Genomic DNA, 22,951 nt, shown 5'->3' on the forward strand with positions numbered 1-22,951 from the left:
ATTCCCTGAACACTGTCCACCTTGCGCCCTGAACATAGGGGGCATGTGGAAAATACAGGATGTGATCAGGTAATTAAAACTACAATAGAACCTCAGAGTTATAAACACCTCGGGAATGGAGGTTGTTCGTAACTCTGAAACGTTCGTAACTCTGAACATTATCGTTGTTCTTTCAAAAGTTTACAACTGAACACTGACTTAAAACAGCTTTGAAACTTTACCATGCAGAAGAAAAATGCTGCTTTCCCTTTATTTTTTAGTAGTTTATGTTTAACACAGTACTGTACTGTATTTGCTTTTTTATTTATTTATTTTGTCACTGCTGCTTGATTGTGTACTTCCGGTCCAAATGAGGTGTGCGGTTGACTGGTCAGTTCATAACTCTGAGGTTCTACTACATACCATAACACATATGCACAAGAGGGCCAAATTAAGGTTGCATGGTCAACCTAAATTCTGGCATTTGCAATCTTAATATTCTTTTAACACAGTATTGTTGTAGATAATTTCCCGGGGCTATGGTGTTAAAAAAAGGAAAAACAAATTATATTATGTGTAATTGTAACACTCACCACCTCTACCATGCATCAGCACTGCAGCAAGAGACTTCTACTTCTTTTGTTACACCAATAACTAATTAGGTTGCAACAAGAGAAGGCTATTATTTCAGAGGGTGAATGGCTATTGAAACTATATGCTGGGTTTGGGGGCTGTTTGAGGAGAGCCCCTGCCCCACATAGTGTCCCCAGAGGGTGGGGAGGGAGCCACTGGGCCATCTGCTTGGTCTAGGGGGTGGAGCTGACAGAGGGAGTCCCAATGCAGTGTGTGCTGGTTATGCTGATTTTTTGGTGGGAGAGTGGGCACAGCTCTTTAGAATGTTTAGTTATTTTTTGCATGCTGCCAAAATTTTGTTGATAATACAAGCAACAGAAAGGAAAAGGGCAATTTTTAAAAGTTCATAATTCAACTAAACCTGAACAAAATTTTTTTTGGGGAGGGGGGCTCTTATCTGGCTCTACAGGGCTGTCTTCCTGTTGAATTTCAAAGACCTGTTGTAAATAACAGAGGTGTTAGAACTTTTCAACAAAACAGTAACAAAAAACTTTTATGAAGAAAAGTGGGGGGTAGCCTAAATATAGCAATTGCAACCAGCTCCCCCAATAGCAATATACAAAGAAATACATCAGAATTTTCAGTAAGAATGCTCCAGTTAATGCAATAGTGCAAAAGTTGTTGTTTCTTCTTAACTCAAGATCCTAAAACTAGAAAGAAAATTGTCTTTTATAATTACAATATATTTCTCATACAGTATAGTTACATTTCATTAAAATGTATGTAGCATGTGTATAGTATCAAAACAATGCATTTCACTACTTATATTTAAAAAACAAATTTAAAATAATGTATTGGTATGAAATTGTCCTGTACATTATTGTATCCCTTATCAAATTTATCGAAAAAAATAGACTAACAGACTGATAGTTTTATACATACTATTCTATTTCTCCCCATCAATTTAAATGAAATACATTGTTTATTTTTGAACGTTTGGTTTCCCAAAAATTAAAATAAGAATTCTTACAAAAACAGAAGAAATCCCTGGATCAAAAATAAAAAGCATACCGTAGAATTCTAAGAAATTCCTTATAGAATTCTAAGAGAGTAACCCAAAATATGACAACAAGAAACAGCATTACTTTAAGGTTCAAAATTCACTCATGAGCCTCACATTTAAATTACGAAAAAGAGAGTATAAAAAGTAAGTAACACAAAAAATATTTGGCACTGGTTAGTATACGACAAAGTAAAACAACTTGATAGTGCATGTGAAATGGTGGTTACCACCTAAGTGCCTCCTCATGGCCAAAGGTCATGCAGCAGCACCCTGCCTCTGTTTTTCTGACTCCTTCACTGGACACCAAAGAGCCACCTCACTCTCCCCTTATATCAGGGCGGATCAAAGTGCACACATTCTCCACCATATATAGGCTTGTCTGAATTCTATTTTAATTAATAACTGTCAGTAAATGTACATTTCAGCTGACATACAACTCACACACACACACACAAAACCCACACATACACACCACCCACCCACCACAATTGGTAACAGTTAGCACGCCTGCGGTGATAGTTTGCCTCCTTGCAGTCATGGCCAGGGGTCTCAGCTCCACTGGGCTGGGCAACTGCAGCCTCCCCTATTATATCTTGTGCCCGTATCTCGAGCTCCTTTGACATGCAGGGAGCCCCCTGCAGCCCCGCTGACAGCACTGCCCTAACCATACATCCCCCTTAACTTCCTACAACTGTAAAAATAAAAATAATCAAAATTAGAAAAAAAATAAAAATCAAGCTCTTCCATGCCTAACCATATGTGGCACAGCATGACTTCTTCACAGATTAACAAGCACTTATTGCCATACCCAGACACCTTTAAGTAGGTTTATTTGTCCAAACATAAGCACAGACAAAAACAGTTCCTCCACGGATCTTCTGTCCTAGGATTTCACGGCCTGCCCTCCCAGGGGTCTCTGGTAATCCTGCTTCTTGTAGCTTCCCAGGCACAGTCAGGTCTCATTCTCCTTCTGGAACACCGGCCCCAGGGCTGTCCCCATTAGCACCTAGCCCCTTATTCCAGAGACTCACCCCTATAGTTAGCTCCGCTCCTCTGTAGTTCCTCTCCCCAGGCATATCCTGCTCCAATCACTCTTTTTCTCTTCCCGCCCTCCAACAGGCATTTATAGCCACAGGTGTAGTCCTACCCCCTTAATTGGCTGAACTGGGCTCACCTGCTCTGACACAGGGGAACTGGGCCTGGTCTACTCACAGGGACCAGCTACCCTGTGACAGTGCCTTCGTTTCCAAAGAATTTTTCTTTCCCCCTGAAAACACACAAGACACAGGAGTGCTCACTTTCACAGCAATATCTCTGGCTGAGAACAAAGATTTCTCAGCTATTGCAGAGAAAAGGATGCAGAATAATCATTCCCTTCATTTCAGCACCTACAAAACAGCAGCTCATTTAGGCCCCAATTCGGAAAAGCATCCCTATTCAGTACAGCACTTAAGCATGTGCCTAGGGGGCTTGCATTAATTGGGGCAATACTTGGAAGCACTGTATTGCAATAAAATGGTTATTTCTCTTTCTGCCACATCTCTTAGACTCTGTTTACTCCTTTCAAGGTATGTTTCCTTTGAATCTTCCTCTCATTCTAATTCTATACCTTTTTTACATCAGCCCTTTATGTCTGGGACAGGTGCCTTCCTTTGTGTCAAAGATCCTTCCCCTCCTCCTTCAAAACACACTTCTTTCATCTGACTTTACATCCCTAATGTCAATTTCGTCATTCTTGCCTGTTCATAACAAAACAAAGAAATAAATACAGAACAGCAATTGATTAAATTACCTGAATTCTCAATAAATTTTCCTCTTTACCACAGCATTCCATTTTGCCTACTTTATTCATCCTTGGTTCCTCTGGCTTTCATCACTTCTGATAATTATATTAATCCAAGGTCCTTACTATAATAATCACTGTAAGGTCCTTGAAAGTGTGGGCCCCTTACTGAATGAGGGAGGCAACCTAGTGACAGAGGATGTGGAAAAAGCTAATGTACTCAGTGCTTTTTTTGCCTCTGTCTTCACGAACGAGGTCAGCTCCCAGACTGCTGCACTGGGCAGCACAGCATGGGGAGGAGGTGACCAGCCCTCTGTGGAGAAAGAAGTGGTTCAGGACTATTTAGAAAAGCTGGACGTGCACAAGTCCATGGGGCCGAATGCGCTGCAACCAGAAGCGCTACAGGAGTTGGCGGATGTGATTGCAGAGCCATTGGCCATTATCTTTGAAAACTCATGGCGATAGGGGGAGGTCCCAGACGACTGGAAAAAGACTAATGTAGTGCCCATCTTTAAGAAAGGGAAGGAGGAGGATCCGGGGAACTACAGGCCAGTCAACCTCACCTCAGTCCCTGGAAAAATCATGGAGCAGGTCCTCAAGGAATCAATTCTGAAGCACTTAGAGGAGAGGAAAGTGATCAGGAACAGTCAGCATGGATTCACCAAGGGCAAGTCATGCCTGACTAATCTAATTGCCTTCTATGACGAGATAACTGGCTCTGTGGATGAGGGGAAAGCGGTGGACGTGTTGTTCCTTGACTTTAGCAAAGCTTTTGACACGGTCTACCACAGTATTCTTGCCAGCAAGTTAAAGAAGTACGGGCTGGATGAATGGACTACAAGATGGATAGAAAGCTGGCTAGATTGTCGGGCTCAACGGGTAGTGATCAATGGCTCCATGTCTAGTTGGCAGCCAGTATCAAGTGGAGTGCCCCAAGGGTCGGTCCTGGGGCCGATTTAGTTCAATATCTTCATAAATGATCTGGAGGATGGCGTGGATTGCACCCTCAGCAAGTTTGCAGATGACACTAAACTGGGAGGAGAGGTAGATATGCTGGAGGGTAGGGACAGGATACAGAGGGACCTAGACAAATTAGAGGATTGGGCCAAAAGAAATCTGATGAAGTTCAACAAGGAGAAGTGCAGAGTCCTGCACTTAGGATGGAAGAATCCCATGCACCGCTACAGACTAGGGACCGAATGGCTAGGCAGCAGTTCTGCAGAAAAGAACCTATGGGTTACAGTGGACGAGAAGCTGGATACGAGTCAACAGTGTGCCATTGTTGCCAAGAAGACCAATAGCATTTTGGGATGTATAAGTAGGGGCATTGCCAGCAGATCGAAGGACGTGATCATTCCCCTCTATTCGACACTGGTGAGGCCTCATCTGGAGTACTGTGTCCAGTTTTGGGCCCCACACTACAAGAAGGATGTGGGAAAAATTGGAAAACGTCCAGTGGAGGGCCACAAAAATGATTAGGGGACTGGAACACATGATTTATGAGGAGAGGCTGAGGGAACTGGGATTGTTTAATCTGCGGAAGAGAAAAGAGAAGAGAAGAGAAGAGAAGAGAAGAGAAGAGAAGAGAAGAGAAGAGGAGCTGCTTTCAACTACCTGAAAGGGGGTTCCAAAGAGGATGGATCTAGACTGTTCTCAGTGGTAGCAGATGACAGAACAAGGAGTAATGGTCTCAAGTTGCAGTGAGGGAGGTTTAGATTAGATATTAGGAAAAACTTTTTCACTAGGAGGGTGGTGAAACACTGGAATGCGTTACCTAGGGAGGTGGTGGAATCTCCTTCCTTTGAAATTTTTAAGGTCAGGCTTGACAAAGCCCTGGCTGGGATGATTTAGTTGGGGATCGGTCCTGCTTTGAGCAGGGGGTTGGACTAGATGACCTCCTGAGGTCCCTTCCAACCCTGATATTCTATGATTCAGAAATTTTGCCTTTTTATCTTTTTAATTGTTTAACCGGTTAACTTTTTAAACGATATTTACATCCCTAACTACAACAGGTCCCAAATCTTACTGGGACCTCTGAAGGCTATTATAATGTGAATAAATAATAGTAATGGTAATGTATCCTCAAAAATATGTCATCCAAGAAGCTTTATATTTGGCCCCTATAAGTGAAACACACAAGGAAGATAGCAAACAGTTTCTAGAGAGCCTTTTGGAATGCAATTCATTTAAAACACATAGTGCTTTCAACTGTCTGAAACATTCTTCCTTCAGCCTCTACTGTGTTTATGAAAAAGCTAATGAGACTTAAAACAATAGAGAACTTATTCTCTTTTTCTCCAACGATTTCCAAAACATGCCACCGCCTCCAAAATGTACACATTTTCAGAATAGGCTTGAACTGGATGTTTGTCTTTAACCTAGACTGCCACGAGTCTGCATTTTTTGTCACCTACTCAAGATAAATGTATGAACTAAACATTCCAGGAATTTGTTTTTGTTTGTTTGTTTTGCACTAATTCAGTGAAAAGCATTTAAGGATTTATTTTTAATTTGAATAGAACCCCTTCTGCTTCAGAAAAATTGTTTGGCAGCCATAGGATATTATACTGTGATTAACGGATTACCCTTATTAAATTGCCTGTTAGTAACATTCCTTAAAATATTTTTATAGATAACAACTACGAATTAATTCTGTTCCTGCTACGTTACTGACTTTCCCTAAAGCAGTAGAGTAGATAACACACCACATAAAAACTCCAGTTTCTGGAGAAAGGGCTGAGCTACAAATGTCTAACAACAAGGACTGGGACTCTGCTTAAGTGAAATACATTTTTAAGGAGGCAAAAACTCAACTCTTGCCTTGGGTCTACATTCTACAAATAAATAGAGAAATAAGACATTGGTGGAGCATTCTTTCCCCTTACCATTCCCCAGGTTAGGTGTTGTAGCCAGAGGTTGTAGACAGTGCAGCCATATTTGAGGCTTTGAAACTGCTTCAGTAATTATGGGGGTGCGAGAACTTGAACCTTGGAAGAGCTGTCATCAATCTTCTCTCAAAAAGCTAAGGGTACTGCAGTAAGAGCAGCCTAGAGCCAAAGTTGATTTGTAATGAGAATTCCTAGTTAGAACACGTGAAATAACTATTTGTAATAAAATCAATGAACAAACAACCTTTGTAAAGTATTAGTGTTGTATCTACCTTAACAATGAAGCAGAATAGAAGCAGAAATTCTATGAAAGAAAAGGCTGGTGGTCCAATGAGGCAAATACTACTCTGGATGATTTACCCTGATTTATCAGGAAGATCTAATTATCTAGGATGCTAAATCTGCAGTATAAAACCAAGCATGTGTTTCAAAGAGTATGTCTACTCTACAGGAACGATACAATACAACGATGGCTATGGTAGTATAATCCCATAACACAAATGCAGCCTACACAAATGGAAGGGGTTTTCCTGTCGCAGTAGGAACACCATCTTCCTGAATGACAGTAGCTAGGTGAACGGAAATATTCTTCCATCAACCTAGCTGTGTCTACGCTGGGGGTTAGGTCAGCATAGCTACATAGGTCAGGGATGTGGATTTTTCACACCTTGACCTAAATGTTAAGTGTAAAGAGGCCAAAGTAATAAGTTAGGCCACTTCCTTTAGCATTACCTTCAATACCTGGAAAATCATCCACTAATGAATTAGAAATGAGAATGCAAGTAGAGAAAACTGAACCAGCATGAAAAGCAGCTCAAAAATTTGAAATAGTGTGAATTCCATGTCTATATTCAATGTGTATGCTTAATTTGAATGTAAACAGAAGGCCAAGCCACTAGCTATAAATTTCACAGCTTACTGGAACCGGCAGTCAATTCCGTGGTTAATAACAAAAGACAAGGCTGTGACATCGTTATAGTTGTAATTAATTTACACAGAGTGACTTCTGGTTAATCAAATGGCTCTTTAAAGGATTTAATGATTTTTCATTTGTAAAGCAATATGAAGCTTTGTTAACTGAAGAAACAAAGTTTTTAATTTGTTATGAAAAGATATTTAAGGAATATGTTTCTAAAAAACACACACTTATAATACAGACGCTACTATCTTGTTCACAAGAAACAAGACAGGCAGGAATGCCAACACAAAATGAATACAATATAGTACAAACAACAGAGACTCTTTTCAAATAGCTTTGGCCCAAAATTTAGGTTTAATTTTAAAAAAATTGAATAATAATGATAAATAATATATCTTATAAAATGTAATGGAAATTTTGTAATTATATTTTAGAACATTTTCACAGTAGTTTATTTTAAACTTGCTTCTGCAAAGTATTTGAAACATACAAGTCCAGTTTCATTGTCCTAGAATATTTTAAAATAGCAAACAGAATACACTTTGAAAAAATAAGGCCATGTCTACACTGCAGACTTTACAACGGCACAGCTGCACCACTGCAGCAGTGCAGCTGTAAGGTCTCTCCTGTAGCCACTCTATGCCAGCAGGAGAGCTCTCTCCCGCTGACATAATTAAACCACCCCTAATGAGCGGCGGTATCTGTCAGCGGGAGAGCATCTCCAATTTTAAAAACACAAATTTTTATCCCTTAACTTTGATATCCTATACTTAAATTCACTGCATCCATATCTGACCAATGATTTAAAATCTATTTAGTGGTTATGAAAGTTACCTGCCTTAGCAAGCGATGTCTCATTAATCCACAGAACAGGCTGTGTGTATGTTGTGTACCAACATAAGCTTTCTCAAATGACTACGTCAACATGATTCAGTCGTAGGCATGGTCCACACTACAGAGTTAGGTCGATGTAAGGCAGCTTACTGTGACCTAACTCTGTAAGCATCTATACTATAATGTAGCTCCTACCCATTTAAGTCACCCGCTACATCGACTTAACTCCACCTCCACAAAAGGCATAGCTCTTCAGTCAATGTAGTTAGGGTGATGCAGTGTCAGCATAGACACTGCATTATTTACACCGTCTGTTGACTGTCAGCTAGACACACACACCCCCTCCCTCCCTGCGCTGACTGCTCTGCCCCAGGGCTCACAGCTCGAGCCCCCCCATCGCTGCCCTACATTGACAGCCCCACATTGAGCTCACAGCTGGAGGCCCCCGCTGCCCCACACTGACAGGCCAAGCTGTCAGCCCTACACCGGGGCTTACACAGAAAAACAAGAAAAGTGAATAGCTTGCATCTTTTTAAAGTAATATCTCCTCTCTGACCACTTTTTGGTCAGACTGCCAGAATCACCTGCTCTCTAGATAACCTTTCTTTGGCTCTCCACGGACACATATGGGGCTGGTCTACGTTAGGACAACCCAGTTACACCCCTCAGGCATGTGAAAAATTCACAGCTCTGAAAGACATAGTTAAGCCAACCTACGTCATGGAATCCTTCTGTCAGCTAGCTACTATCCTTGGGGAGGTGGATTTACTACAATGAGAGAACCCCTTCCATTGTTGTAGTGTCTACACGGCAGCTGTCCCGGTGTATCATTTCTAGTGTAGACAAACCCTTAGACCAGTTCTACACTTAAAGTTTTACCTACATAGCTATAACATAACATGTTACATTCTATTGGAAGAATGAGTAGAGATGAGATGGAGTATTATTATGCTTGACGCAGTAATCAGGTCCATCAAACAGTTGTTTGATCTATAGACAATTGAAGACGTGCCTGAAACTGTGACTAATCAGGAGCTCTATGTCTCCTTCATTTTTGGTTTTCTCACTGCCCCCTCAAATCAGCTGGGTTCTGGCCATCGATGCCCTGAACATTCCCTGAAGTTTTAGAATCAGTTAGATGCCATGTCTACATACGTGTAGAAAGACAGAAAACTTAACCCTGGGATGAGAATATTAATCCCCACAACAGAGTCTGATAAATAGTTTCAGTATCCACTTCCCAAGAGATGGTCCACTGAGAAAGAGAAAACCCGTAACAATGATTAATGGCCACTTTCCAAAGGTTTAGACAGGAGCATGTCTACAAACATACTGGGTAGAGTTAGAGTGCTACCATCCCACTAGAGTGGACAGAGTTATATTAGTATAAATGTGCTTATACCAGTATATCTTATTTGCATATAAAAAACAGAATAAACTATATCTGTATAAATTCATTTATATCAATATAACCGCATCTATACTGGGGGACTGTATAGTACAGTAGTATACCTTTTGTGTGTTGATAAGCCCTCAGACACCACCTTTTAGGGCTGTATCCAGTTTTGGTCAGACCTCTTACGACTTGTCTACACACAAAAATCATACCACTTTGCAACTACAGTAACTCCTTGCTTAACGTTGTAGTTATGTTCCTGAAAAATGCGACTTTAAGCAAAACGATGTTAAGCGAATCCAATTTCCCCATAAGAATTAATGTAAATGGGGGGGTTAGGCTCTAGGGAAATATATATATAGCCTTTTTTCTGGTGGAAAAAAAAAATATATATACATATACTCTGTGTGTGTGTGTGTGTATGTGTAAGTTTTAAACAAACAATTTAATACTGTACACAGCAATGATGATTGTGAAGCTTGGTAGAGGTCGTGAAGTCAGAGGGTGGGACATTTCCCAGGGAATGCCTTATTGCTAAATGATGAACTAGAACAGCTGAGCCCTCAAGGGTTAACACATTGTTGTTAATGTAGCCTCACACTCTACAAGGTAGCACAAATGGAGGGAGGTGAGACAGCATGGCAGACAGAGACACATACACACCGTGTGTGTGTGTGTGTGTGTGTGAGTGTGTGAGTGAGAGAGAGAGAGAGATGCGCAAGGCCCCTTTAAGTATGCTGACTCCACTCTAAGTACATTGTCTTTTTAAGTAGATCAGCAAGTTGAGACAGCCCTTGCTGCCCTCCATCCTGAGCCCTGTCGTTCCCCCCCCCACTCTATGTAGATGGAGCAAGCGGGGGGCAGGAGCGGGGGGGGGGAGTACACACTGACATTAGCACCCCCTTTCTCCCCCAACCCCCGCACAGCAAGCAGGAGGCTGCCGGGAGCAGCTCCAAGGCAGACGGCAGAAGCAACACATGGCAGTGGGGGGAGGTACAGCTGAACTGCTCAGCAACTGATAGCCGGCTGGGCAGCTGCTGCACAGGGAACTTTGGGGAGCAGGGAGGCTGATGGGGGGCTGCCGGTCCACACTGTTTCCAAGCCCCCACCAGCTAGCTCCAACGGGCTGCTTTTTCTGCAAGCAGTGGACAAAGCAGGCGGCTGCCAAACAAGGTTATAAGGGAGCATTGCGCAACTTTAAACGAGCATGTTCTCTAATTTATCAGCAACATAACAATGAAACAACTTTAACAGAGACGACTTTAAGTGAGGAGTTACTGTAATACCAAGACAGTTAAAAAAGTGTAACCGTAGTGTGTGTACAGTTGTTTCAGTATAAAAGTATCTCAGCACTTATCTACAACTGGGGAAGGTAAACTTGACTCATATTAAAAACATTTTAAAAGCATATGAACTACATTAATGAGCTATATGCATGAAATAGAAGAAATAAGAAATGCTATATGGCATTTTATCTACTTCTTGTTTCTTTTTTTCCCCTTCAATGCTATTAGACAGCCTGTTAAAAATATTAATTACATTTTAAAAATGAGACATTTGTCATAACTTGTGATGTAAAAATGTAGTATAAAAAAAAACTTCCAGCTAAAATGTTTAAATAATTTGTAAACATTATTGTACTTCACTGAGGTAGAACCCACTGTGAACAGCAATTTAGTAGCCACACAAATTGATGAATCCCATCACACAACAAGGACCTAAAACTCAAGGGCCAGTTTCTGTACCAAATTTTGGTAAAATATTTAGTATTTGAAGGCCCACACATAAAAGTCTCCTGCTTTCTTGTTTCATGTCCGCCACTGACTTGCTAAACAGTCTTGTACAAATTACAATCTCTCTTCCTCAGTTTCCCTATTAGTAAAATGGAGAAATAAAATAAAATAAATAAAAGGAATAAAATACAATCATGAGTGGTGTGAAGAAAGTAAATAACGAAGTGTTATTTACTCCTCATAACACAAGAACTAGGGGTCACCAAATGAAATTAATAGGCAGCAGATTTAAAACAAACAAAAAGTATTTTTCACACAACGCATGACCTGTGGAACTTCTTGCTAGATGCTGATGTGAAGGTCAAGACAATAACAGGGTTCAAACAAGAACTAGGTAAGTTCATGGAGCATAGATCGATCAATGGCTATTAGCCAGGATGAACAGGGATGGTGTCCCAAGCCTCTGTTTGCCAGAAGCTGGGACTGAGCGACAGGGAATGGATCACTTGATGATTACCTGTTCTGTTCATTCCTTCTGGGGCACCTGGCATTGGCCACTGTCGGAAGACAGGATACTGGGCAAGCTGGACCTGTGGTCTGACCCATTATGACCGTTCGTACATTCTTATACTTATCACCAATGGGTTTGAAAAAGTAAAGCGCTATATAAATGAAGAGTTTTATCTTTGCTATGCAGACTGCCTACACTTCCACCAGATGTGACATGCATAATTCCAGGGCACCAGGCTACCTGTAATTCCAAAGCCATCAACATAGACTTAAAACATCAGTGCTACACTGCCATAATTAGGCTTGCAGCAGGATAATGATTTCAGAAGAGCTTTTATTAGAAGCCTATTTTCAAGTGCTTATAACTGGAGGAACGGCAAAGAGTCCTGTGGCACCTTATAGACTAACAGACGTATTGGAGCATAAGCTTTTGTGGGTGAATACCCGCTTAGATGAGGATTGCCCATAGCTGTCTCCCTCCCCCACGCCGAGGAGCTCCCCTGGACTGTGGGGGAAGCCAGCTCGTTATCTCCGCCTGGGAGGTGCATTGGCGTGCTGGGTTGGGAGGAGGTGCCAGGCGCGTAGCTATTGCCAGGCCCTGTGGCAGCTCGCAGAACTGGGAGCGAAAGCTTCAGGTGGGGCCCCCGAGTGCAGAGGGAGCAGGCTCGGCTGGCTGCGGTCAGCCCCCGATTACCTGGGTCACAGCAGAACTTGGTCGCCCCACAGCACCAAGCGCGGAGCCTGGCCTAGCCCCTCCGGCCACAGGTTGCGCCAGGAGAGCACGGCAGACACCCGCCCTGCTGCCAGTACTGGCTGGTACTGAGGAGGGGGTATTCTGGGCCAAGAGATGGCCGTAAGCGGCGGCCAGTCCCCCGGCAACGGCCCCGAGTTCCCGCGGGGGAGGGGGCTGCCCTACTGGGATCCAGGAAGCAGCAGGCCTCCTCTCAGGGTGCCGGGGAAGGGGGGGCTCCGCGCGCAGCGGGAGAGAGTCGGGACTCAACGGGCGAAAGGTCACATCCGGGAACAGCCCCGAGCCCCCTCTCCCCCCACTCACGTTCACTGCCGCGCGCAACGCAACAGCGGCCCCGGCTCACCAGACTCAGCACGTGACCCTGAAGCGGCTCAACGACAGGCAGCCGGACTCCCTACGACGCTCCCAATCCCGAACGCGCATGCGTAGCAGTGGGGTCGCCCCGTCTATGGGTGATGTATGAGTTCCCACTTTCCCCCTGCCCGCGTGGAGTCCGGGCTGGTCTGACCGCTCATGAGGAGGGGGTGTTGGAGCGGGACGCGGGGGCGCGATCACTGCGAGCGCGGGAGGGATTGCAAGAGGAGCAGCCCCGCCCTGAGGCGTTGGGAAGGGGCCGGCTGCGCGCCGGGGAGACTCCAGGGGCGCTGTGGGGCGGCAGCTCTTCCTCCTCAGGCTTGTCTGTTGTGAGCGTTTCTCCCTTAGTGCTGCTCAACCTCGGGCCACAGATCTTTGTGAGCAGAGGGCTCCCTTCCACCCCCTTATATCCACCTGATGAGCTGAACCTGCCGCCGAGTCACCAAGACATCTCCTTGCCGGTTTTCAGAACCTGCCAATAAACTGGGTCAACAGAAGGCCCCATCCAGCCGGTTACCCTGGCCAGCATGAACAGAAGTAAACCACGTGTTACTTTAGGAAAAAATGCCTTTAGGGTGAGTTCTGTGTTGAAGACAAGTTCAAGGGACATACTTTTTAGCTCTAGTGTAGATGTGGGCCTGAAAACTACAAGGCTCCACTCACTGGGTCATTCATTTCTCCCTCATAGTTTGTTTGTTTCTATCGTACCTGCTCATCCACATCACAGATGTATGTATACACCAAGCTCTTCCAGTCATTCTGTTCACAGTTGCAGTAACATAGCTCACCATGTTAAGGCAAGTTTAGCCTCAGGATGTTGCCTTCCGGTAGCCAGTGTCCGCTCAGTTCCCACTCAGGAGATTTTCAGGGCAGTCACTAGAACTATGTCTACAATTTAACCGAGAGAAGAAACCACTGAAGATGCCTAGTGCTCTTGCTCCGAGCAAGAGCTTCTGGATAATTGTCATATATGAGGCACTGCATTGCAAGATGAAGTTAAAACTGACTGAACTGGTGCTGCTGCAACGCTTTTGGCTTCATGTATGGTCTGGGAAGAAATCAATATAGGTTGCACAAGCCCAGCCAGATGAGTTATAGATAGGGTGACCAGATGTCCCATTTTTATAGGGACAGTCCTATTTTTGGGACTTTTTCTTATATAGTTGCCTATTACCCCCACCCCCTATTCCATTTTTTCATAGTTGCTATCTGGTCACCGTAGTTATAGATCCCATCCCAAAATGCCTGGCAGAGTTGTTGGTATGGACACAAGAAGTACAGGCATTGCAAGCTCCATGTAAAAGTTCTTGTTTTATAACTTCCATGTTCTTGTTTCAGGAAACCTATTACCTCATACTGTTGGATCATATTAAAGAAGTTCTGTATTAAAATCACAAATGAGTTTGATTCCCCATAGTTTAAATTCCAGGGTATTACTAATTAAGAGGTCTCTTGGTTTTTGGTACTGTTTCTCTCCCTCTATGTGTGAAACTTGCAAGCTGCTAATTGTGTCAGTACATTCTAAGATAGAGTCTGTTCACAAAGCAATTCTTTGTAACAACTACTACTCACACAGAGAGAGATTCAAAGCAATACTCTGTAACAACAGAAACAGCACCCAGAGACTCCCCGCCCTTTTGTTGTATTCATCTCGCTTTGTTAACAATTGTGATTAAAATAGAGATAGAGGATGTATGTGGATGGATGTTTGGTGTGGATAATAACTGAATGATCAGGGAGGTGCCAGCCTAAGAATCCAGTGTCCATCGGCTGAAGAAGGCGTCAAGTGGAAATAACCAGAGTACCCCCGGAGGGCAGACTGGAATCCACCCAACAGCCTCGAGGATGGGAGAACCAAAGAACAAGATAACATCTGGCAGCATGGAGCCGTCAGGAATGTGCTATCTTCTGATTGATTCAGCAACAGCATGATGAAGCAATTCCCACAGACTGGCATAGGAAGAAATTCCTATAAAAATGGACTCTAGAAAGTGAGAACTTTGGGGTCTGATTCTGCAAACCAACTTCCAGGAGCATCAGATGAGCATCTGACAAGGCCCTGCTCCCTCCTCATGTCCAGGCCACCTGGCCAGTGGCTTGGCATGAGCAACTCTAAGGCTGGTAACTATGATAACAACCTTGCAGAACCTCTGTGTGTGTGTGTGTATGAATGAATGTGTGAATAAATATGAAATTGAATGGAATGCTATAGCTATAACTAACTGCTTACTATGATTCTTTCTGTATTCACAATAAATGTGGCATTTTGCCTTTTCCCCTTCAATAAGATCCTGCTGGTTTTTATTTTATTGGTATAACAATACCGCATATTGTGGAGATTATTTTTTTTCTTTTGGGAGAGCCTGAAGCTAAGGTGTTACATATTCTGCAATTGAAGAATGTAGAATTTTTCTTCTATCAATATAATTTTGTTTTATATACTTTATTAGAAAGGAGCTGTGGAGGCCACTAGGGAGTGCCATGTCTCTTGGCAGGGGTGTACACAGTCCATCCTGCTGTTGGCCAGAATCATAGCTATGGGATTCTTGCCAGTTATGCTTCCACAGATGTGTTTCTGCTATGACTACACCTTCTTACAGAACAAGATTTACGTGTCATTTTTTATTGATTTTTATACACTCTACATATCCTGTTAATTTCCAGTACAACAGAGCAGCAAAGCAAGTACAACGGAGAAAAGCTAAGTGAAACAATTGTAAATATAGTAATATTTGTTTGCTCAAAGCTTCACTCATATGTAAAAGCTCACTGGAATCTTTTCTGGCAAATACAAAGTCATGATTGCTTTTAATTTGGTTGCTTCTGATTGACCACTGAAATATCCTACAAAAGTCCTTGTGGGGAGTACTCAAGAAAAATAAAATCCATAGGTAGGACAAGAAACAGGTCATCAGCCCTTCACATCTAGAATTTTAGGATGACTGCACTACCATCTCTTTCCTGTACATTTTTTGTAAGATGAGTGTGAAAATACTACCTTACAAAACAATTAAATCCAATCTGGGGAAACAAGCATGGTCAACAACAAAAAAATTCCCTCACCACACCAAAAAAATGACTGCCTATTCTCATGCACAAAACTGATTAATACTTCTTTCATTATTAAATTTTATATAGTCTCACAATGCTTGCTTAAATATATTAATACTACTTGATTCACCCAAATGGATATGTTGAGATGATAAATCAACTTTTGACTGTAGAAATTTCTGTATTTTTTTTAAAAAGGAGTACTTGTGGCACCTTAGAGACTAACAAATTTATTTGAGCATAAGCTTTCGTGAGCTATAGCTCACTTCATATGAAATCTTATGCTCAAATAAATTTGTTAGTCTCTAAGGTGCCACAAGTACTCCTTTTCTTTTTTCGACTACAGACTAACACTGCTGCTACTCTGAAACCTGTATGTTTTAAGAGAATATTTTCTTTGTCTAGATTAGTTAATTGAAATTTGAGAGACTAAATGAGAGTAGAACAAGCAGAAAGCTCATCTCTCTGTCACAACTTCTGCTTTGTTCTGGAAAAAGAACTTGTGAGCCCAATGAATTACAAATTTCTGTTCAGTTTTAGACTTGCTTTTCCATGACGATCCTCTCTTCCTTCCTACAGTTTCTCTTGATTTCACAAAGCCAACAAATTGTAAAAGGACAGGAGGTACTCACCTTCCTAGTTGGAAGGCTCCTACATCATTTTTACCCCAAAAGTGAGAATTAAAATATCAGCCTTACTTGTACCTATTCATGTTAAAAAAGGGTAATAAGGATCCTTATGAAAAATATTTAATGCACATGCGCAGAACTAACCAATTTTCTAAGTTTAATAATTCAGCTGCTTTAATTTTTTTCCAAACACTAAAAGCAATTAGAACAACACATTAGTTTCAATTGCATGTAGAATATAAATAGCTGACTTTAAGGATGAACTGTTATTTCAATGAAATTGATATGAATATCTGGACTGCAAGCTTAGTTGTTCTTATTCAGCATAGAACAATTTTTTGAGAACTTACAAATGCCTAAAATAATAGTTTATCATAGAAATGTTGGCATTCCCTTCAATCTGATGGTTCAAATTTGTGACTATAAATCATAAAACCCAGACAAAATTGCATGTAAACTACTCTATTTTGCCATAATTTATGTGGCACTTAAATTGGACTACCAAAGGAAATTCTGGCAAATTATAAAAGTATGTGAAAGAAGTTATATGAAAATTGTATTCTGCCCTTCCAAAAACATCCCATGGCTCAGAAGACTGGTAGGAACAAAAAGGGCTGAATTCCTAGAAATGGGGCAAAGATCAAGTAAAAGGAGTTGAACTTGCCAAAACAAGCACATTTAGCATATTCTTCTCTTCCAAAAACAACAAATGCCAAAACAGCAGGGCAACTTCAGCTTCTGCCCTCATTTAAGCACATTATCTTAAACTCTTGAATTTTGGCACATTTATATCTGTTACTTCAATTCATGTTAATCCTATCCATTCTCAGAAACTGCAGTAATGAGAGAAAATTTCTAACAAAATTTCTGATTTTTAATAATTGATACAGATTTCTATAATAGCATCATTTACTTTCTTGCCATCATACTTCAAATGCAAGTTTCATTTAAAAGGACCACAAATCACTCATTCCTAACAATATAATGCTTTCCTGCAGACTGAGGGTCCAATTCCAGATCCCATTACTGAATATTCAAGTTGTACTTAAGAAGAAAGCATGGTTAAGGTTTTGGACTGGGACGCAGGAGATCTGGGTTCAGTTTCTAGCTCTGCCACAGACTTCTTGTGTAATCTTGAGCAAATCACTTAATCTCTCTGTTCCTCAATTCCTTATTTGTAAAGTAGGAATATTAGTATTTTCCTACCTCGCAGGGATGTTGGAAGGATAAATTAGTGATTATGAGGAGTTGAGGTAGTATGGTAATGGAGCCATATATTAGATACAGTAGATGGGTATTCCTGTGCCCAAGGACCATGTCCAAATGCAAGATTAAGCTTCCTATTAAGGTGTGAAAATTGGGTTCTTCCTTGGCATGCAGAGAAGTTAAATTAAAAATATGCAGCAGTCAACATGGACTTCACCAGTGTTATTTTATTCTATTTACATTCTCTTATCTTTTCAGACACAACCTGCCTCTTCAAATCATGCTTACTTTTGAGGAAGATGATTGGATTATTTTGTGCTCACATAGCGCTAATCAGAAAATAGCAGCATGGTGTTTTTGTGGAAATGTTGATTTATCTTTGAAATGCTAAAAATTGCAGAAAACCAAAATTTTCAGTCAAAAATGGGGGAAAAAAGTTTTGGCTAAAAATTGTTTTGACTTTCAATTTTTTGATGAAAAAATCTGTAGTGTAGACATAGCTTTAGTGTACATCTCTGTGCTTCTCCTCCCTTGGCTATATATGGAACAGCATGGTACAATTGCTTGCATATTAACCTTTAATATTAATGTAAGCCTTAGATCTGGATTTAACTCAATATTTCATTCACAAGTTTAGCATAATTTTAGGTTACTATTATTCTAACACAGGGGTGGGCAAACTTTTTGGCCTGAGGGCCACATCAGGGTATGGAAATTGTATGGCGGGCTCCAGGCTGGGACCGAGGGGTTCAGAGGACAGGAAGGGGATCAGGGCTGGGGAAGGAGGTTGGACTACAGGGGAAGGGTGTGCGGGCTCCGGCTGGGGGTACAGGCTCTGGGGTGGGATTGAGGGGTTCGGAGGGCAGGAGGGGGATGAGGGCTGTGGCAGGGGATTGGGGTGCGGGGTGGGCTCAGGGGCACAGGCTCTGCGCAGCGCTTACCGCAAGCAGCTCCCGGAAGCATATCCCCCCTTCGGCTCTGAAGCTTGGCCAGGCAGCTCTGCGCACTGCCCTGTCTGCAGGCTCCACCCCCTGCAGCTCCCAGATCCTTCTCAGCAGTGCTGCTGCCAGGCCAGTTATCCCCCATTCTTATTTGTGCTTTTTTTTTTTCTTTCCTTAGTGTAGCACTTTACATTTGTCTTTGCTGAATTTAATTTTGTTGACTATAGCCCAGGTCTTCAATCTATCAAGATCCCTCTGAATTGCGGTTCTATCCTCCAAAATATTGGCCAACCCCCTGGCTTTGTGTCATCTGCAAATTTGATCAGTATACTCTCTATTCTTACATCCAGATGTTAAACAATTCTGGGCCCAGAACAGATCCCTGTGTAACCCCATTTGAGATCTCCCTCCAATTTGACATCATTCCATTAATAGTTATTCTGTTTGCCGTTATTTAGCCAATTACATATCCACTTAATGGTAATTTCGCTGAGCCTGCATTTCTCCAGCTTACTTATCAGAATGTCATGTGGGACAGTGTCAAAAGCCTTGCCGAAGTCCAGATATATTATGTCCACTGCATTCCCCCATCTACCAAACCAGTTACCCTGTCAAAGAAGGAAACCAAGCTGGCATGGCATTATTTGTTCTTAGTAAATTCATACTGGCTGCTAGTGATCACCCCTTCATTTTCCAAGTATTCACAAAATGAATGTTTTATAGATTACTCTACTAGATTCCCAGGTATCGAAGTCAGGCTGATTGGTCTATTGTTCGCCCTGCAAATTTGAATTCCTTCAGATTGGTCAGAAGGTTTCTGATATGTTCTTTACTTATCCCAATCTGCATCCTCTCCCCCTTATTGTCTATGGTAACATCGCTAGTCGTCCAGTCACATGTTTCTGAGAAAACTGAAGCAAAGTAGGCATTGAGCAGTTCTGCCTTCCTATCATCTTTTGTTACCAGCTCACCTTCTCCATTGAGTAGCGAACCCACACGATCCCTGATCACTCTATTTTTCTCACATATTTGAAAAACCCCTTCTTGTTGTCACTAACATTTCTTGCCCGCTGTAACTCATTCTTTGCCTAAATTATGTCTACACCACAGTTAAACACCTGCAGCTGGCCTGTGTCAGCTGACTTGGGCTTACGGGGCTCAAGCTGCAAGGCTGTAAAACTGTGGAGTAGACATTTGGGCTCCAGCCAAAGCCCAAACATCTACACAAAATTAAACAGCCCAAGCGCCATTAGCACGAGTCAGCTGACACAGGCCAGCTGCTGGTGTTTAACTGCAGTATAGACATAGCCCAAGTCACTTTTGAAAATGAGACTTTGATGCTTTTGAAAATCCTACCCTTACTCTGTTTAACATTGTCACAGAGTGAATAGGAGAGACATGTTGTTTTATATATTATTCTAAAGTCCAGGGTCCTAACCTTCAAATTTGGGGATAAAGTGTTTCCCTACCCATGCTTTGGGATGTTAACAAAATAAAAACTTTCACAAAATATGAATATTGTTAGTTGATAATTAAAGAATTGAAATAGCCGTTTCCATTTAGCAGAAGTTTGAAAAGGCAAGATTTCTTCAGCTGAGAAGACTAAAATACCACAGTTTGATGACACAGATAAAAAGAAGTCACAGATAAGAAATGCTTTGGTCCTTCAGAGCCTGAAGAAGGGAGATGCAGAAAATTTATTTTTGCTGACGAGTTAGTAGAAATTTTTGGATTACAAAACTTTGCTAGGGGTGTTGATCTTGACTCAGACGGGTGTCTACTTTTGAAGAGGCGGGCCAATTCTGCTTGAGGGTGTTTAGCCTGGATAATATGCAGTTCCCTTGAAGTGAACAACAAGTTCTTACTAGAAGTGGGACAGAACCAAAACCCCAGATCTGAATGCTCTAGAAATTTGTTTTATAAATTGGTGTGGTGGAGAAAGAAGTCAGTTCAAGAGGAATTTGAGTGTATCAAGGTTCTTGAATGACCACCGTGATGTTAGTAGCTGAGTGCCTCCCAAATTAATAAAAAAGATAACAAACAAAACTTTCCCTTCTTTCTCTGCAGGAATAGCTGGACAGAAAGGAGATGACTGCCCCCCTCTCCCCCCACCCTTCTTCTTCCCACTGTGCCTGTGTGTGTGCACTGACTGTGAAAAGAGTTATTGTGGGGAAAACTAAGTTGAAGAAGTGAAGGACGGATGCCTGGTATACGAAGATAAGGAGGCTATTCTAAGCATGGGTGGCTGGTGAACTGCTGGCTCGGGGAGGCTAGCCCCCAGCCCAGCCTGCCTCTGCTGCCCGGGGCCCCTCCCGCCCCTCCTTCTCCCTCCCTCTGTCTCACTGGGGTGATGGAAGGAAAATTAGGGTTAAACTGGGACATTCTGAATAGCCTAATAAAAGTTGGAATCTTGAAAACTCTCCACCCTGAGACTGCCTGAGAGAATAAAGGGGTGGGGACTGGAAATTCCGCAAAGGATCTATAGAGATACTAAGGATTAGATAAGGACTAGTGATAATTTTTGGGAAATAAATTTAAGTATTTTTGCTTTGTATAATTATTATTATAATTATTATATACATACTACACATAAATATTTTTATGTGTAGTATGTATATAGGCCGTGCCCTGTTTAAAACATAATCTCTTGTGCTGCTTGTACACCTCATACTTAGTTTTAGATTTAAGGATAAACATGGTTTACCTTTTCCCCATTCAAATGCTTTTAGGTAAAGATCAGTGATTTAAAGAGGGAGGAAAACAGTCCACTGTGACTGCTCTCTAGATCTGTGGTTCTCTACCTTTCCAAACCACTTTCAGGAGTCTGATTTATCTTGCATACCCCAACCATGGGTGCTGACTTTTTTTTTTTTTTCCTGGTGGGTTTTCCACCCCGCTCCGCCTCAAGGCTCTGCCCTCGCTCTGCCTTTTCCATCCACCCCGTCCCCCAAGGCTCGTCCCCCTGCTCACTCCTGTCTGCCTCCCCCGAGTGCTTTTCGCCAGCCACGGTCCTCCACTGACTGCCCCAGGAGCCCACTGAACAGCTGATTAGCAGTCAGCCCTGGGGCTGGAACCACAGGCTGGTGGGTGCGTAGCACCCCCTATTTTTTTTTCAGTGGGTGCTTGAGCCCTGGAGCACCCACAGAGTCGGTGCCCATGACCCCAACTTTCACCTCACTTAAAAACTACTTGCTTACAAAATCAGACATAAAAATACAAGCGTCACAGCACATTATTACTGCAAAATTGCTTACTTTCTCATTTTGTCTGAATGAAATTTTAGTTAGTACTGACTTTGCTAATGCTTTTATGTAGCCTGTTGTAAAACTAGGCAAATATCTAGATGAGTTGATATACTCATCCTGGAAGACCTCTGCTTTGAGAGCCACTGCTCTAGACAAGTTGTTATAATAAAAGAGAACATAACCTTAGCCCTGAAATTATTTAAACAAAACTGAAATTATTTATGGCAGTATAATTAATTTTTAATTCTCTCTCTAAAACTCAAAGAGAAGATGCCTTTGCTAAAGGCAGCTTTTGGATCTGCAAGACCCAGCCAAATGATATTTTGCCCAAAAGAAGAAATATGCCATTCATCTTTGCATTTGCCTAAAAGAATAAGTTGTTTCCTAGTTACTTCCTGTACTGTCATTTTTTCATAATAGGGTTCTATACAGTTGTTATGAAAAATTCTCTGGAGATACTCCAGGTATGGAAGTAGGCTCTGAAATGCTTTCCAATGAAACAGACCCTCTCTTTTCCCAAAAAATCATGGAAGAGCTCCTCAAGGGATTCCCACAGGGAAGTCCTCCCCATTTACTACAGGAAACGGTGATGCAGCCCATAATTCTCTTTCGGTCTGAAATATATATATGGACATCAGATTCAAGTGTCAAACAATATACAGTATCTTGCTACAACTTTCAGATTTATTTATTTTGGAATTTATGTTCATTTTGATTTGTGTTCAGTGAGCTTTGGAAATGCATATGTATTATTTTTAATTAATCAATTACTTTCCTTGTTCCCATAACCACCTTTCCTTTTGTAAGATAATGATCTGTGGCAATTTTTTGGCTTTTGGCATAACAAAGTATCTAGATTGGTTACAACAAGGTGACTCAGGCTATGTCTATACTGCACTTTTGTTGGTAAAACTTTTGTCGGTGAGGGGTGTGAAAAAACACACCCTGACCAACAAAAGTTTTATCGACAAAAAGCACTGGTGTATACAGTGCTTTGACAGCCAGAGACACTCTCCCACTGACAAGCTACCACGGCTTGCTGGGGGTAATTTTATTTTGCTGGCAGGAAACCTCTCTCCTGCCAGCAAAGAGTGGC

The 22,951-nt window shown here is 41.9% G+C and overlaps 1 protein-coding gene across 6 annotated transcripts in view; it reads right to left on the reverse strand.

The window, feature by feature from the left end:
• Positions 1–12,903, reverse strand: part of RHBDD1 (rhomboid domain containing 1) — an 87,363-nt gene extending 74,460 nt beyond the window's left edge. Inside the window, exon 1 of one of the 6 annotated variants that reach the window (XM_074963904.1) lies at positions 12,733–12,903. The gene's annotated coding sequence lies outside the window, so the exon portion shown is untranslated. Of the gene's footprint in view, positions 1–12,372; positions 12,654–12,732 lie in introns of those variants that run through there. The other 5 variants (XM_074963900.1, XM_074963899.1, XM_074963901.1 and 2 more) reach the window with 5 other exon arrangements.
• Between the last annotated feature and the right edge of the window lie 10,048 nt (positions 12,904–22,951).

Source organism: Natator depressus, chromosome 9, assembly GCF_965152275.1.
Source record: "Natator depressus isolate rNatDep1 chromosome 9, rNatDep2.hap1, whole genome shotgun sequence".
Classification (NCBI taxonomy): domain Eukaryota; kingdom Metazoa; phylum Chordata; order Testudines; family Cheloniidae; genus Natator; species Natator depressus.